Source organism: Corvus kubaryi, unplaced genomic scaffold (assembly GCF_017639235.1).
Source record: "Corvus kubaryi isolate FWS band 111438036 unplaced genomic scaffold, C.kubaryi_AGA036_p1.0 37260, whole genome shotgun sequence".
Taxonomy (NCBI): Eukaryota; Metazoa; Chordata; class Aves; order Passeriformes; family Corvidae; genus Corvus; species Corvus kubaryi.
In genome coordinates this window covers 3132553-3146362 of record NW_024581077.1, presented here as the reverse complement: position 1 = coordinate 3146362, position 13810 = coordinate 3132553, and the positions used below count along the sequence as shown (strand labels likewise).

Genomic DNA, 13810 nt, shown 5'->3' with positions numbered 1-13810 from the left:
CAGTTGATGTTTCATGCCCACAGGAAGCTGTTAAATTTATTCACCAGGTGTAAAAGGGAAGGTAAAGGAAATCAATCATTTGAAGGGAGCACTGTGTTCAATTAATGCATATTAGGATCCCAAGTGGATTTAATTCTTCCAGATAAAAAGAAAAAAAAGAAAAAAAATAGGCCTGAATTTCTGGTAGTTTCATTCAAAGAAAGACCCTGAAGTAACTCCATTAATATTAACATGTTAAATTCTGACATATATTGATTTCATATATTTAACTGATTTTTCCATAGCTTTCTACAAGCCTTCTTAAGTCAAGAAGTTTGTAGTTTAAAACCAGATACTTGAAAACGAATTGCAAATCAAGCAGGATATAAAACTCCATTCTTCATCCTATATAATATGGGTATAGAAATTATGTTACAGGAGGAAAAATGTTAATTATGATATGACTTTCAAATTTATGTCTCTTTAGGTTTCTGAGAAAAGCCAAACACATAGTTCAGCAATTGTACAAGAAGCATGCATATATAATTGAACAATTCATCTAGGGTTGTAATCATTTGCATTTAATTTCCATCAAATGTCTGGATGAACTTACTGTTATTAACATTTTTGTAATTAATATATTTCATAGGAATATTTGAGCAAGAAATGTAGTGCTAATATTTACACCTCACCAGCCAGGAAATGAAGAAATAGTATATGGTTATGCAAAATTCATACTGTAAATACTGTCAACATAATGCTCATAAGTCATATACAGGCAGAGGGCATCTACTAACTCCCATGTGATCATTAATTTGTGAAAACAGCCAAAAAAAACCCAAAACCATTAAAAAAATTTAAAATAACAGAGAAGAAACCATATATTCACTACAAATTATTTGCTCTGCTTTGCTGGCTGATCATACTCAGAAAGGCTTTACCTACTAGTCTCTTCTTTGTATTAGGATATAGGTAGTGTAGTTGAAATATGCACATAGGATTTTCATTTTTCATCCTCCTAAAATTCCCTGTTATTTCAGCAGGAAAGAGCTGCAGTACAGTAGTCCAATGAGATGCTTACTGGGAAGTAAAGTAATTAAATCTACTGGTAGAAAACAAAAGGATTTTATTTCCCCTCATAAATTTCTGTGCAGGCTAACTAATTTTTGCATGCCCAGAACTCTGATGATACTTTCATAGTTTTTATTACTCTCTAACAGAATACCAGGATATCCATATGGTCATGCATTGCCAAGACACATCTCATCTATTAAGATATGAAGCTGTCTACAGTCTCCACAGGGAGTCATCTTCCTAACTGCTCTGTCCTTTTATGGTGTATTGTACACAAGGTTTTCTTTGTAAGGGTCATATTGTTTCCTTCAAAAGTAGCCCATTTTCATCATCTTAGTGCATTTTTATACATTTTTATTGAAGTCCTTGTTCAGTACCAGCACAAAGCAGTACGGGTTGTCCACTTTCAACATTTTCACCTCAGGATCATTTTGTTTTTATTGTTCTCATTCGAGTATGATTATTCTGCCCCCAAATCACATTTTAACAATGTGTTCTCTGAGTAGTGGAGCTGCAAAAGTTCCTTTAATTTGTATCCCTGCTCAGCAGCAGTACTTTTATGTTGTTTCCTCGTGTATCCCTCAGACTGGCACATATTTCTGTCTGCTGTGCAATATTAACATTGAGAGGGCCAGTATATTTATTTTTTTCTAGTTGTGGGTAAAAGCAGGAAAAAAAAAGACTGGAAAAAATCATTGCTTGGACTCTCCAACTCTTGCAGAACTATTTTCTTTGAAGGTGCTTAGGTGGCCTGCAGCATAAATGTTTAAATACATCATTATTTTTAGTGTATCTTCACAGTACCTGCATGGAGCCGTGTTGAGCTGAGAAAGTGAGTCACAGAAACAGCGTCCATCCAGGACACACAAAATTCTTACAGCAAATGTCCCAAGTTCCCAGCTACTGCCATTTGCTCCTGCTTTCCTTTTGCAAGGCGCTCTGCTAAAATAGCAGTTGAGTTGCAAGCACAAGCAAGAGAAGGCAATCTTAACTTCTGCTTAACCCACTGCTGCTCTTAACTTCTATCTTTAGCCTTTATTTTCCATATGCTATATTTACAGTTCTGGTGTTACCTAGCAGAAAGTTGGCCAGAGCACAGGAGTAGAGAGAGCACAGGAGCAGACAGCTACAAATTCAAGGGCTGAAAGCTGCACATCCTCAGCCTCAACATGTACCACCTCTCTGTTCAGTTGCTCATCATTCCCAGATAAATCCCATTTTGTCATTTACAAAATCTTAACCGAATGTTCTTGTTGTATCTATATAGCTCGAGTTATTTCTCAATCAGAGATTCTGATTGAGAATCAGTAGGGTCTCAATCAGAGATTCTGGTACTGTAGTGAGAATAAGTATTTATATTTCAACTCCTTTAATTCTTCAGTTCTTCAGTTAAAGGTCTTAGAGCATTTTCCCACTCCTAATTAATCCTCAAGCTATAAGTAGTTCAAGAACAGAGCATCTAATCAGTGTCCTGGTTCTTGCATCCCTTTGGACAGGATCCTCACCAAAGGGTGGCTTGTCCTCAAGTGCCCAGCTGAGCTCAGACTCTGTGGAAGCTAGTTACCAGGTGTAAATGTGATGGAATGGCAGACATTTCCCTGCTCATGGTTTCTGCTGACCTGCAGAAGAAGTGTCATTGCCATTCACACCTTCAGAGTGCCCAGACAGTGCAGGAATACGCTGAGTATGACAATCCCCTCAAAGCAAGTTCACCAGGGATCCATCACCCCTAGCTACCCAAAAGGGTTTCTGGTGAGCGCTGAATTAATTGTCCTGACATTAGAGCCAAGACAGTAAATCTGCAGTTTCAGCAGTCTTGTGAACCATGCAAGTCTACAGATGATTCCTGCTGAGCTGAAAGAGGGTTTTCCATATCCTAAAAAAGAGTTATTTCTTCCTTGTTTTCAGAGCAATACTTTGCTCTGATGCTGCTGTAATTCCATGTATTATTTCTTGCTGGGAGTTACTTTCTTGGCACATTCACAAGTAATGGCAAAAAAGCTGCAGAAGTAAATTTGCAAGAGTGCTGGCACAGATCTAGCTTGAGTATCACCTGCTGTCCTTCTTTGGCTTGTCTGAATCCTAAACTGCTTTGCTTGTTCAGGCTCCAGGAACAGCATAACCATGGAGTTCAATATGAGTAGGTTAAATTCACTCGTGGTGTCATCTGAGCTAGTTCGTTTGGAGCTTGTATCTCTACACTGCTCTGCCATCTGCATTGTAGTTAGTCATCCAGGCTTCAGATTTTCTTTCCTGAAAGAAAACTGTAGGAGGGGAAAACTTAATCTGAGAGTGTGCGTGCGTACTGATTCCTGTGCTAGCTCTTTGTCACAATCAGTGCAGAAGGCGTCCTCAGGCGATGCTGCTTATTTTTTGCATCTACCACAAATGCAGGCCTCACTGTTTCATCATGAAGACTGTTTTGTGTGTTTGTTTCCCTTTCCATGGATAATTCCTTGCAGTACTGCCACAGGACTCTTCAGCAAAACAGCTGTCTGCTTCCTCCACCACAAACACTCTGCCTCTTATGCTGTGCTCTCTACAGCTACCAGAAAAGAAAGAGGGTGCAGTCAGGTGGGGGTCAGTCTCTTCTTCCATGTAACAAGTGATAGGACAAGAGGAAATGGCCTCAAGTTGCATCAGGGGAAGGTAGATTAGATAGGAAAAAATTTTTTGCTAAATGTGATCGGGCATTGGAACAGGCTGCCCAGGGAAATGGTCCCTGGAACGGTTCAAAAAGCATGTAGATGTGGTGCTGAGGGATATGGTTTGATGGTGGACTCAGCAGTGTTGCGTCAATGGTTCGATTCAATGATCTTAAAGGCCTTTTCCATCTGCATTCTGTGATTTTTACTGTGATGTCTGTAGAGCTGTTGCTTTCTCCATGTGTCAGTACTTGCTGTAGGTAACGTGAAGGACTATGCCAAGCTGACAGATTTTCATCACCATCCTCAGAGGAGTCAAGTGTATCATTCCTGTGCTGTACTTCTTCCCAAATCAGCCACCTACTCCTCCCACCACAGGGTGCACGCAAAGTTAAACTGCGAATCCAGGGAGGATCTTCATGGCTCCACCATTCTTTGCCATTCAAAGCTGTTAACTCGTTTGCTTCCTGCACCAGGCTTACAAGGAGTTGACTGTGGGACCTTCTGTTTGTGTAGAAGATGTGTAAAAGATGCTTGTCTGGTTTTCTACTACATTTAAACTTCTAGCTAACAGGTAGTGAACTTTATCTACTTTTACACCTCATAGAGCTATTAAGTACTTTATGATTTGTTTTGGATTTGAGTATCAACCTTCAGACAAATTTAACTCATTTAAAAGGGAACAGCAAAAGGAAACACAACGTTCAATGGAAAATGAAAGTCAAGATAAGAAAACAAAACAAGAACCACAAACTAGTTCTGGATTCTGAACTACATCCTCCAAGTCTCTCAGTTCTTTTAACTAGCTGAACTAACCTAAGCCATACAGAAAAACAACATTTTTATGAAATCTCAAACTCTTCCTATAGTATCTACTGACTTATTAATGGGTTGCTGTATTATTCCAGGTTCATGGGGTGCTATAAAAGGCTTTTCAAATCAAATCAAATCCAGGCAGCCTCTCCAGAGGCTCTAGGGAAAGTGCCATCTGGCCTTCCTTCCTTTTAGCTGCTCTTCTTTATTACTGACAGGATCATTCATATTCTTAAGACTATGAAGCCACCATTAGGAGAGATCAGCCTTCCTAACTAGCAAAGCAACTTCTTGTCATTGCCCTTGATCAACTTAAATTGCTCTTTGGGGCATCTGTTCATTCAGACCTAGATGAATATCCTTTTTAATTCTCTTTTTTCTGTATTTTTTCAAACACAGTCCTCATTCAGAAAGAGTACTTGAGCTTTCACTCTGCACTTGTAGCAAAAAGGATGTCACTTGAGGAAGGATAGTATTGTAATAGAGGAAAATATTATTGGAGCAATAGCACTTGTACAGTCCTTTACATCTTCAAAGCCCTGTGCCAGCTAATTTCTTAATTAATCTAAATATACACTTTTATTCATTTGTACTTACAAGGACTAATCTTGGAAACTGAAACGATTTAAAAACTGTTCGTACATGACGTTTCAGTTGTGCAACATTGAAAGAAAATTAATTTCTCTATTGCCTTGCTGTGGCAACTAAATTAATTTAGATTGTCACTGTTGTTTATTTTGCAGTGTGGGATGTATGTAAGTTACAGCAATGGAATCTGTCTGACTCAATGTGTACTATTTTACCATATATTTATAAAAGGATAAATTCTCATAATATCCCATTATGGATTCAGACCACAGACAATGGAGTAGTTTGTGAAACTTGTAAATCCTCTGTGGTCTCAGCTAGAATTAAAAGTTTGATAGATTTCTGTACTCAAAAGAAATGATGATTCTATCTCACCCTACTACCCTTCAGAGTGTATAGGTGGGGAAATTCCCTGTAACTAGGGAGGGTCTTTATCAAGTGTAATAAAAGACCTTTACAATTATGCTCAGCTGATTTTGATTTGAAGAAAGGTAGATCTCAGAATTACCTAAACTCATGCAGATTTCATGGTAATGCTTAGCTGGATTAGGGAAGGAGAGCTAAATTAGGGCCTTTGCTGGGAGGAAGGTGGAAAGTGACTTGCAGCCCTTGATATTGTTTGTCCTATTAGGGGCCCAGCATAGACTGGGCTGTTGCAAAGTGATGCAGACTGAGGCAGAGCAGTGGGTTGAGCCTATGATGAAAGAAAAAACACCTGTAAGAAACAAAGTGGTTTTATACCCCCTGATCGTTGGAAAGCTTGGGCTTCTTGTTATTACTGTTCTTCTGGATGATATTATCTGATAAATGCCCAGAGCTTTTCAACACCCTGCTGGGCTCTTTGCTTTAGAGATACTCTCTGACAGTACCATCAAAAGGCTATCAGATGAAAGAGTGTAAATCCAGGGTAAAAATGTATCCAGTGTAAGTCTGAAAAAAAATCAGTAAAGAAATTGAAGATTGCAAAATTCAGGACACTGTATAAATACCTCTTTAGTTTGCAAGATGGCATCATAGGCTACATGGCAAGGATTATGACCCAGAGCACTGGTCAGCCATACCATCTGGTGTAGCCTGGAAATTATCTCTGTTGGTGCACATTTTTTCACCAGAAACTCCAGGTCCACGCTGTGGAGATCCTGGAGATCTAGTTTTTCTTCATTGAGGTGTGAGTTAACAGTACTAGCTAATTTGTGATCTTGATACTATCAAACCTGCCTGTAGTTCTTTTTAATTTAAATTTACCTTTGCTTCTTCTACTCTTGTTATTCCAGCTGAATGCCCTGATTTTTCCCCAGTGATCTGTGTGCTCGCTTTAGAGACAGCAAATGAGATATCCATGATGTGTAGTCAATATAGTCCATGTGATTATGGAAGAAAGAAGTAATGTTTTGGCAGCAAATGGGAACACTTCTTTCTTGTTTGGTTTTTTTTTTGTTGTTGTTGGGGTTTTTTGGGGGTTTTTTTTTTGGTTTTTTGGGTTTTTTTCATTTTTAGATCATTTCTATTTTGCAGCTTGAAGTGAAGAACATCAGAGTCAATACCAAATGTGTTTGTTACAAATGCCTTAAAAAATACATACTCTATATATATATATGTAGGTATAAAGAAATCTGGCAGCCATATGGGATTTTCACACACCTGTCACTGGAGTATGTTTGAATGTGAAATCTCACATTCTGTATCAGAGTGTAAGAACAGAGCCCCAAGGACATGGGTTGTGTGTTGAGCGTATCAAATCACCTTGAAGGTAGCACTTTTACAGAGCACCACATTGGTGACTGTTACTGCAGTATCAGCTGTATTACCCATGGAAAGGTAACATGGAAGCCAGGAAAACTAATTAAAAATTGCAAGTGTGAAACAGGGTAGCAATTTTTCTTAAAACTGTGGCTCTTATGTAATACCACAGACTGTGGTTTATGCATGCCACCTACACACAGCTATGAAATATTGCTGTGGCTTACATTAGTGAGATATTGGTCACTTTTACAAACATTTTCTTCAGTAAATGGGAGCTGAATTTTAGTGTGAGTGTTATGTTGGTCAAGGACATTCAACCATGCATTGCTTGTGTCTTATTCATGCGGCAGCAAATTGTTATAAGGCAGTGTCATGTTTACACCAATCCTTGGGAAGCCTCTTAGAGTCTGAATGGTTAAGACAAAACAAAAAGGAAAATAGGGCATTCTGGCACATATGGTTTGAAACTGTCTCTTATAAAAAATAGGTCAAAAAAACCTAATTAGTGCACAAGACAACAAACTGTTGTAATCAGGACATTTTAGGGAACCTCCATGATATGCACGTGAAATATGTAAACCCCTGAGAAGAGAATTTGGGTCTAAAAGCCAAATCCAGTAACACACTTTTTTTTTTTTTCCCCTGCTTCTTAATGAGCCAGGGCTTATCATTTGGAATATTTTCTGCCCGTATTGGATTATTCTCGGTCAGCGTCGCTGGAGAATCCAATTATTGGATCTCAGCTGTCCTTTCCTCTGAGAAAGACAGAGACATCAAAACTGTTACTCTGATTAAATCCTGATGTGTCTCCTCTACATTCTGCCACCCAACTCTAGAGGGCTTTTCTTTCAGACAGGCTGCTATAGTAAGAGCCAGCAGCACATGCAGAAACACTGTTCATGCCTCTGGCCTTGAGTGATTTTTTTTCTCAGATAGTAAAGGTGCTGAACACAAAGAGACAAATGAGGAATGGGGTGGAACAAACAGCTGAGAACAGGAGGAAAGGGATATAGATAGATAGATATATATATAGGACTAGCTTTTGCTGTGCATGAAATGCAACACCCTGTTCCCACATTGTGACGCACATCAGTCGGTCCAGATGGTGAGAAGGGTTGGGTTTCTGCCTGGGGCTGCTGGCGCAGGCTTCATTTGCATTCCTCAGCCCAGTTGTTCGTGGAAAAGCATCCAGGCAATGCACAACCGCTCACACAACTGTGCTCACCTTCCCAAGCACAACATTTCTTCATGGCACCAAAAACTGTTTTACAGGAGTTTTACAGGCATGGGAAATGAAAGGAGCTGGATCCGGTGTTCAGGTTCCAAGTGGAACCCTCTGAGAATCATCACCAGTGATGTAGAAATAGAAAATCCTCTTGAATAAAGTGTTTATTCCCACTCTGCACTCGCACAAATAGCCGTGAGTTTTGTAAAACTGACAAAATTCCTGGAGCTCAACTCTGAAAGAGCAACTTCTGCTCCCTCGTAAAAAATTGCCATACAAACCCCTTTCCAGTGGCTGATCCCTGACTGTGTTTCACCATTACCATAACCAGTTTTGCTTGTTAGGGGCTGATTGTGAGTGTTAATTTGTGGCATGTGCAACAACTGTGATTGTTATTGCTGTAATTAATCCCATTTGAAAATGTTTAGTTTAATTGATTGGATTAATGAGTAAGCTTTAGGTGTTTGATTCTGTTATTTTGTACCTATACATTAACTTTGAAAATTATGCAAGCATATGGGAAAAATAAAGCATTAGAGAAGTGAAGAGCATTACAAATACATCCTTACAATTTAGAGGATGTTCTTAAAACCTTTCAGCATTTTTAGGATTTTAAAATGGGCACAGAATTGCACCTAACAAGTATATTGCTTTTAACAGTCATTCTGCCTGGAGTAATGCTTTTAGGTTATCCGTGCTAATGTCCCTGGAATTTGCCTGAATAATTTCCATTCATGATAGTAAAGTAACAAACCCTGTGTTAGTCTCCAAACGAGAACTGTGTCTTTAAGAAGGGAAGATTTTATGAAGAATCTTTTTAAAAAATCATGAAAATTGTTACCTAGAGGACATTGCAGCTACATTTACTACTGCATTAAGAAATGTTTAAGTGAAGAATTTGTATTGGTAGATGGTTTCTTCTCTGAGTTTTGCCTCTCCCGCAAGAGCAGTTGATCATTCCACCTTAACAAGGTGCAGTGATTGACAGGTAGGGATGTTGCACAGAGCAGAAGGTGGGAGTGTGCTCTATTGGTTTGTGCTTGTACATCCTGAGCACCAATTACTGTCACTGCTGCCAGCACTGATGTGTTTATCAGAATGAGTTATAGCAGAATATATGTACACAGGCAGTGTGTATGCTGGATGACCACCCCCTGTGATGTAAAATATGAGAGTCTGGGAGCTACCGTTTTATAATTCATCAGGTTCAGCAACTGAATGTTGTTGGTTGGCTTAGTTATAAAGGCAAGTGTGAACCGAACAGCAGACAGGAGCATCTTGCATTGAGAGTCCTGCAAAGCTGCATTTGGTGACTGGGCTCCGCTTTTGTTCAAGTGAATTCAGTCCTCGGTGAGTGATGGGGGTTCTGTCGAGCTAAAGCTGTTATTATATAAGCTGGGGAAACCTGCCTGCTAGTTTTATGTGTATTTTGCTGCTGGAAGTCCTTGTCTGTGGTTGTTTTTAGATTTTGCAATATTTTCAGTTGTGTACGTTACTGGCACAAAATGAGATGAAAAGAAAAATGCAATGATGAATTATTCACCATCGTGCTGCGAGGATCTCTTTCCTAGCTAAAGTTACTTTCCTTTAGTGAGTGTGTTGGGGGTTCAAAGAAGCTACAAACCAGCAAATCTACCTGTCGTTAAATTGCTTTTATTAGTGCTTAAAGAGAGTGATAGCTGTGGCTTTTGTAACAAGAGGAAGGAAAAGAATAAGCAAATATCAGAAGCATTTACAAATTCTTTGCTTTTTTGTACATGTGGCTTTTCAGATGCAGCATTAAATCTTTTGTGTGGAGTGAGGGGCTGCAAAGAATTTGAATTGTAGAGCTTTTTAATTAGATAATCAGTAAAACGGTAGCTTCTTTCTGGTTTTGTGGTAATATGCTTAGTATCACATTAAAATGAATGATTCCCCATCTTGCATAACAACAGTGCTGAAATATGTGTAAGATGAAAGGCAAAGGGAGACTTTGAAACAAACTGTGGAAGCATGCTGTAGCACAGCTAGACAGAGAAGGTATATTTCCTATAGTGTCTGCATGACTTTTTGAATTTCACCAGCTTTAGATTCTTTGCTCTAATTATCACTTGCTTCTTTTTGACCTCTGTATCTTTTCAAGCAAGCTCCATTAATATGTCGACGTTGTCTTGCCAGTAACCTTTAAAGATCAGTAAGCCTGCAATTTTTTTGTTGTTTCAATCAGAAAGGAATTGAAAAGCAGAATTTATGAAACTGAAATATTAAGACTGCCATACAATACCTATATGTCTCCTCAGGAGAGGCAAGTGGTCACGAGTAACAATTTTACTTTTTCTTTTATCAGTAGCAGTATTATAGTCCTTGCTTCTGTCTCGTTGTACCGGCTTTGGGGTTGTTTTTTTGTTCTCTGTGGGTTGGAGAAGCAAGTTTGTTGTATCCAAATATCAAGAGAGCTTGGCAGAACAGCACCTGTTGTCTTATTGCTATATTATTAATAGTTGGAGAGAGACACTCTCTCCCAGAGACCTCTCACCTGGTATCAGTCCAAATTGTTTACTCTGGAGTGATTTAGACTTGTATTGTGACTTCTCACTTAGAAATAATTTGTTCGGTGAGTTTTATGTGAAGCATCAAAGCTGCTGGACTGATCCTGGTTTAATAAATAAGGTGTCTCATTTTAGTATCACTTTTTATTTAAAGAGAAAGGCTATTGGCAAAGTGGCCTTTGCTATTGACTTCCTTTGCCAAGCAGATTTGCACTTAATCTTTATAAATTATAAATTTGAAATAATCAGAATTTTTTGAGATGATTATTTCCTAGCAGCCTAACAGACTAGAGCCTATTTCTAGGAAAGAGTGTATACCTTTGTCAGCAGTACTTTATTTAAGAGTATTGCACTGCTTTTTAAGCATTCAGATCTATTTTCAGTGACCCCTGTGCCAGCAAATGGGTTTCTTGAAGTGTGAGCTTCTGGCTTTGCAAGTTCTCCTCCTTTCAGAAATCTGTGATACTGCATCCATCTGTCTAGGCATTTATATTGCATGCATCACAATGGTGTAATCTCAGCAATACGAACATTAACCATGTAAATGTATGTACTGTAACTTAGGAAGTATAAATTAGGACAGGAAAAGCAACCCTAAAAGGAGAAAGTTATGATATGGGCATATGGGCTCTTGTGGGAACCAGAGATCCAGACTCGATATTTGTTATTACACAATGAATTAAGCTGACAACTAGTTCAGTCTCCACGCAGTGGTATGGAGGCTTGGGCACAGATGAGACCAGCTTCTCAAAGTTCACTCCAAGGAAAATAGCCAGAGCATGTGGCAAAAATCCCATTTTATCCTGCGTGCATGCCTATTGCTCCTTTGTGGTCATAATCCAGGAGGGATGCTGAAGGAAAAACAACAGTGACTAAGAATTGTATTTTACATCATCTTGATCTGGAGGACGCAGATGTTTTATCTGGATATTAGTTTGGTACTGTGATCCATGCCTCCCACCTGGCAGTAAGTGACAGCAGTGCTCCCCATGGAGTGCTGTGTCTTAAATGCCCTTAGGGCTGGTCCGGGAAACAGCCATCCCTGTTGTTAGTGCTATATCCTGCCAGAAACACTCTGCCCCACAACTCCAGGAGTGTGTTGGCTTCCTGTCCATTTCTGAATAGAGGTAATGTTTTAGGATTGATGCATAGCACTCTCAGGTAGCAGAAATCCACTCTCCAAGAGGAATCTTTCTCTGCTTTTGCTTTTTGGTTACAGACGAAACCAAACAAGGCACCTGTGTTCACAGTATCTTTTGTATAAAATATAGATGCCCAGATAAAATATCTTGAATAAAAGTCCTTAGCTCAAGAATTGATCTTTTAATCTTCTTTCTTTGGTTTAAAACACCTCCTGTTTACTGACCTTCAGGTTTGCTGGGAAGTCCCATGGCAGCTTGGGGTCATTTTTGACAAAATAGATTATTGGATAAGCCAGCATTTGTTCTTGGAGAGTTGTTTTTTGGTTTCCACTAAATATAGCTAATGTGTGACTGTGTATTTGTGCGACCGTGCTCTTTGTGCAAGAAGTGATTGGAGATGGCAACAGGGGCATGTAAACTCACAAGTTTGTATGTCTGATACACTTCTATTTGGCTCTTTCAAGCACTACACAAACTATGATTTTAAATAGAGCAATACATTTATAATACTGAGTCTTGAGCACAGAAATATCTAATGCATAGAATTGAAAGCTGTTAACTATATATTAACTCTCTTACTTTTTATTGAAGAGACTGATAAAGTGACACTGTAAGCTATTTTTAAGAATTCTCAGGTTTGAATTCAGTATTCAATATGGGTGTGGAACAAAGCTGAACAGACACTGGCAATCATAATGATGTGCTTTCAGGGATAGGGCCTTCAGTGGAAAAATGGGTGAAATGATAGGTTAGACATGTAGCATCCTCGGTGTTGGAAATAGCCAATGTAACTTTATGGAAGGGAAGAGATAGAACATAGTAAAGGATGACAATGTGTCAATGGAAAGCAGTAGAGGTTTTTGTATATCCAGAAAACTAGGTAGAGAAACTCCATTTTAAAGGACTATCAAACACTCAGTGCATTACAGGAATAAATTTGGCAACTGGCGCAGAGAGAGAGCTTGTTCATAAACACAGCATGCCCTTTGATGTTGGTCGGTTCTTTGTGCTGTGAGTGAAATACATGTAAATGTCTAATCCTGCAGAAGAGATTTTGGTTAGGTTTTACATGATTGTACAAGCAGGATGGGGATATTCAAGTTATTAAACCCATGAAAAGTTCACTTGTAAGCAAAATATATCTCATAAATGCTAAGTTCAGGGGTTTTGTGGATTCAAGTGCTTGGTTTGTTTAGTGGCTCCTGGTTTCTTGGCATCCGGATGCATTATGCTATTATTTTTAAAAAGAGGGAAAAAAAGGAACTTAGTGTAAGTAGTCTTTGCTGGAGAAAAAAAAAATAAAAAAATAAAATTAAAGCACCTTCCTTGCTTCCAGATGGTTAAAATGACAAGCAGATCTGTCAGTCCTTGAAACCTCACAGGTGAAAAGTGTGTGCTCCAGGGTAGTAGAGCTGGTTCTGGAGAATTCAGCACCAGAACTCAGTAGGAGTGATATGTCAATGAAATAAAGTGATACAAATTATCTGTTTTCTGCATGGTGTTTAATGTAGTCTAGATGATCAAAAACATGAAAAGTATTCATCAAGAGTCCTTTCCAATCTCATGTCAGCTTTCAGTGGAGTTTTTCCATGTTTTCAGGGGGCGTGCATGTCAGAAGGGTGCCGGTTCCTAGAGCCGTGTCTCTGCTACAGGGTAGTTACAACCTATGGAGAAGCTGTCCATAAAGAGAGGTGTAGGATTCGACTCACATCCAGGATCATCTCTGGTAAAGGCCCTACAGCTTTGAGTCCTGCAGGCAGGACTTGGATATATGTCCCAAGAAAGCTGCACTGGAAGTCCCTGTGCATTCCTCTAGGTGAACACTTCACATTTTTCATATCATGACCACGTGTAGAAAAAAAAAGATCTGTGGAAGATGGAGAGCCTTTGTCATTCCACTCGCAGTAAGCCAACAGGAGTGATGCCCCTCTGCAGCAGATTCATTTGTTGTCTGAACAGTGGTATACTCTCTTCTGTCCTGTGCAAAGCTCTAATTAGTGGCTGGTGGCCTAAAGCTTAATATTAATATACAAATTTTATTTTGTACTACAGGGAAATGCTTATGGCATCAAC

General features: G+C 39.1%; 1 protein-coding gene across 32 annotated transcripts in view; it reads left to right on the top strand.

Annotated features, from left to right (window-relative positions):
• Positions 1 to 13810, top strand: part of DLG2 (discs large MAGUK scaffold protein 2) — a 998396-nt gene that overhangs the window by 872025 nt on the left and 112561 nt on the right. The window contains exon 1 of one of the 32 annotated variants that reach the window (XM_042024092.1): positions 9107 to 9417. The exons of the other annotated variants lie outside the window; for them this stretch is intronic. The gene's annotated coding sequence lies outside the window, so the exon portion shown is untranslated. Of the gene's footprint in view, positions 1 to 9106; positions 9418 to 13810 lie in introns of those variants that run through there. 32 annotated transcript variants of the gene reach the window in all.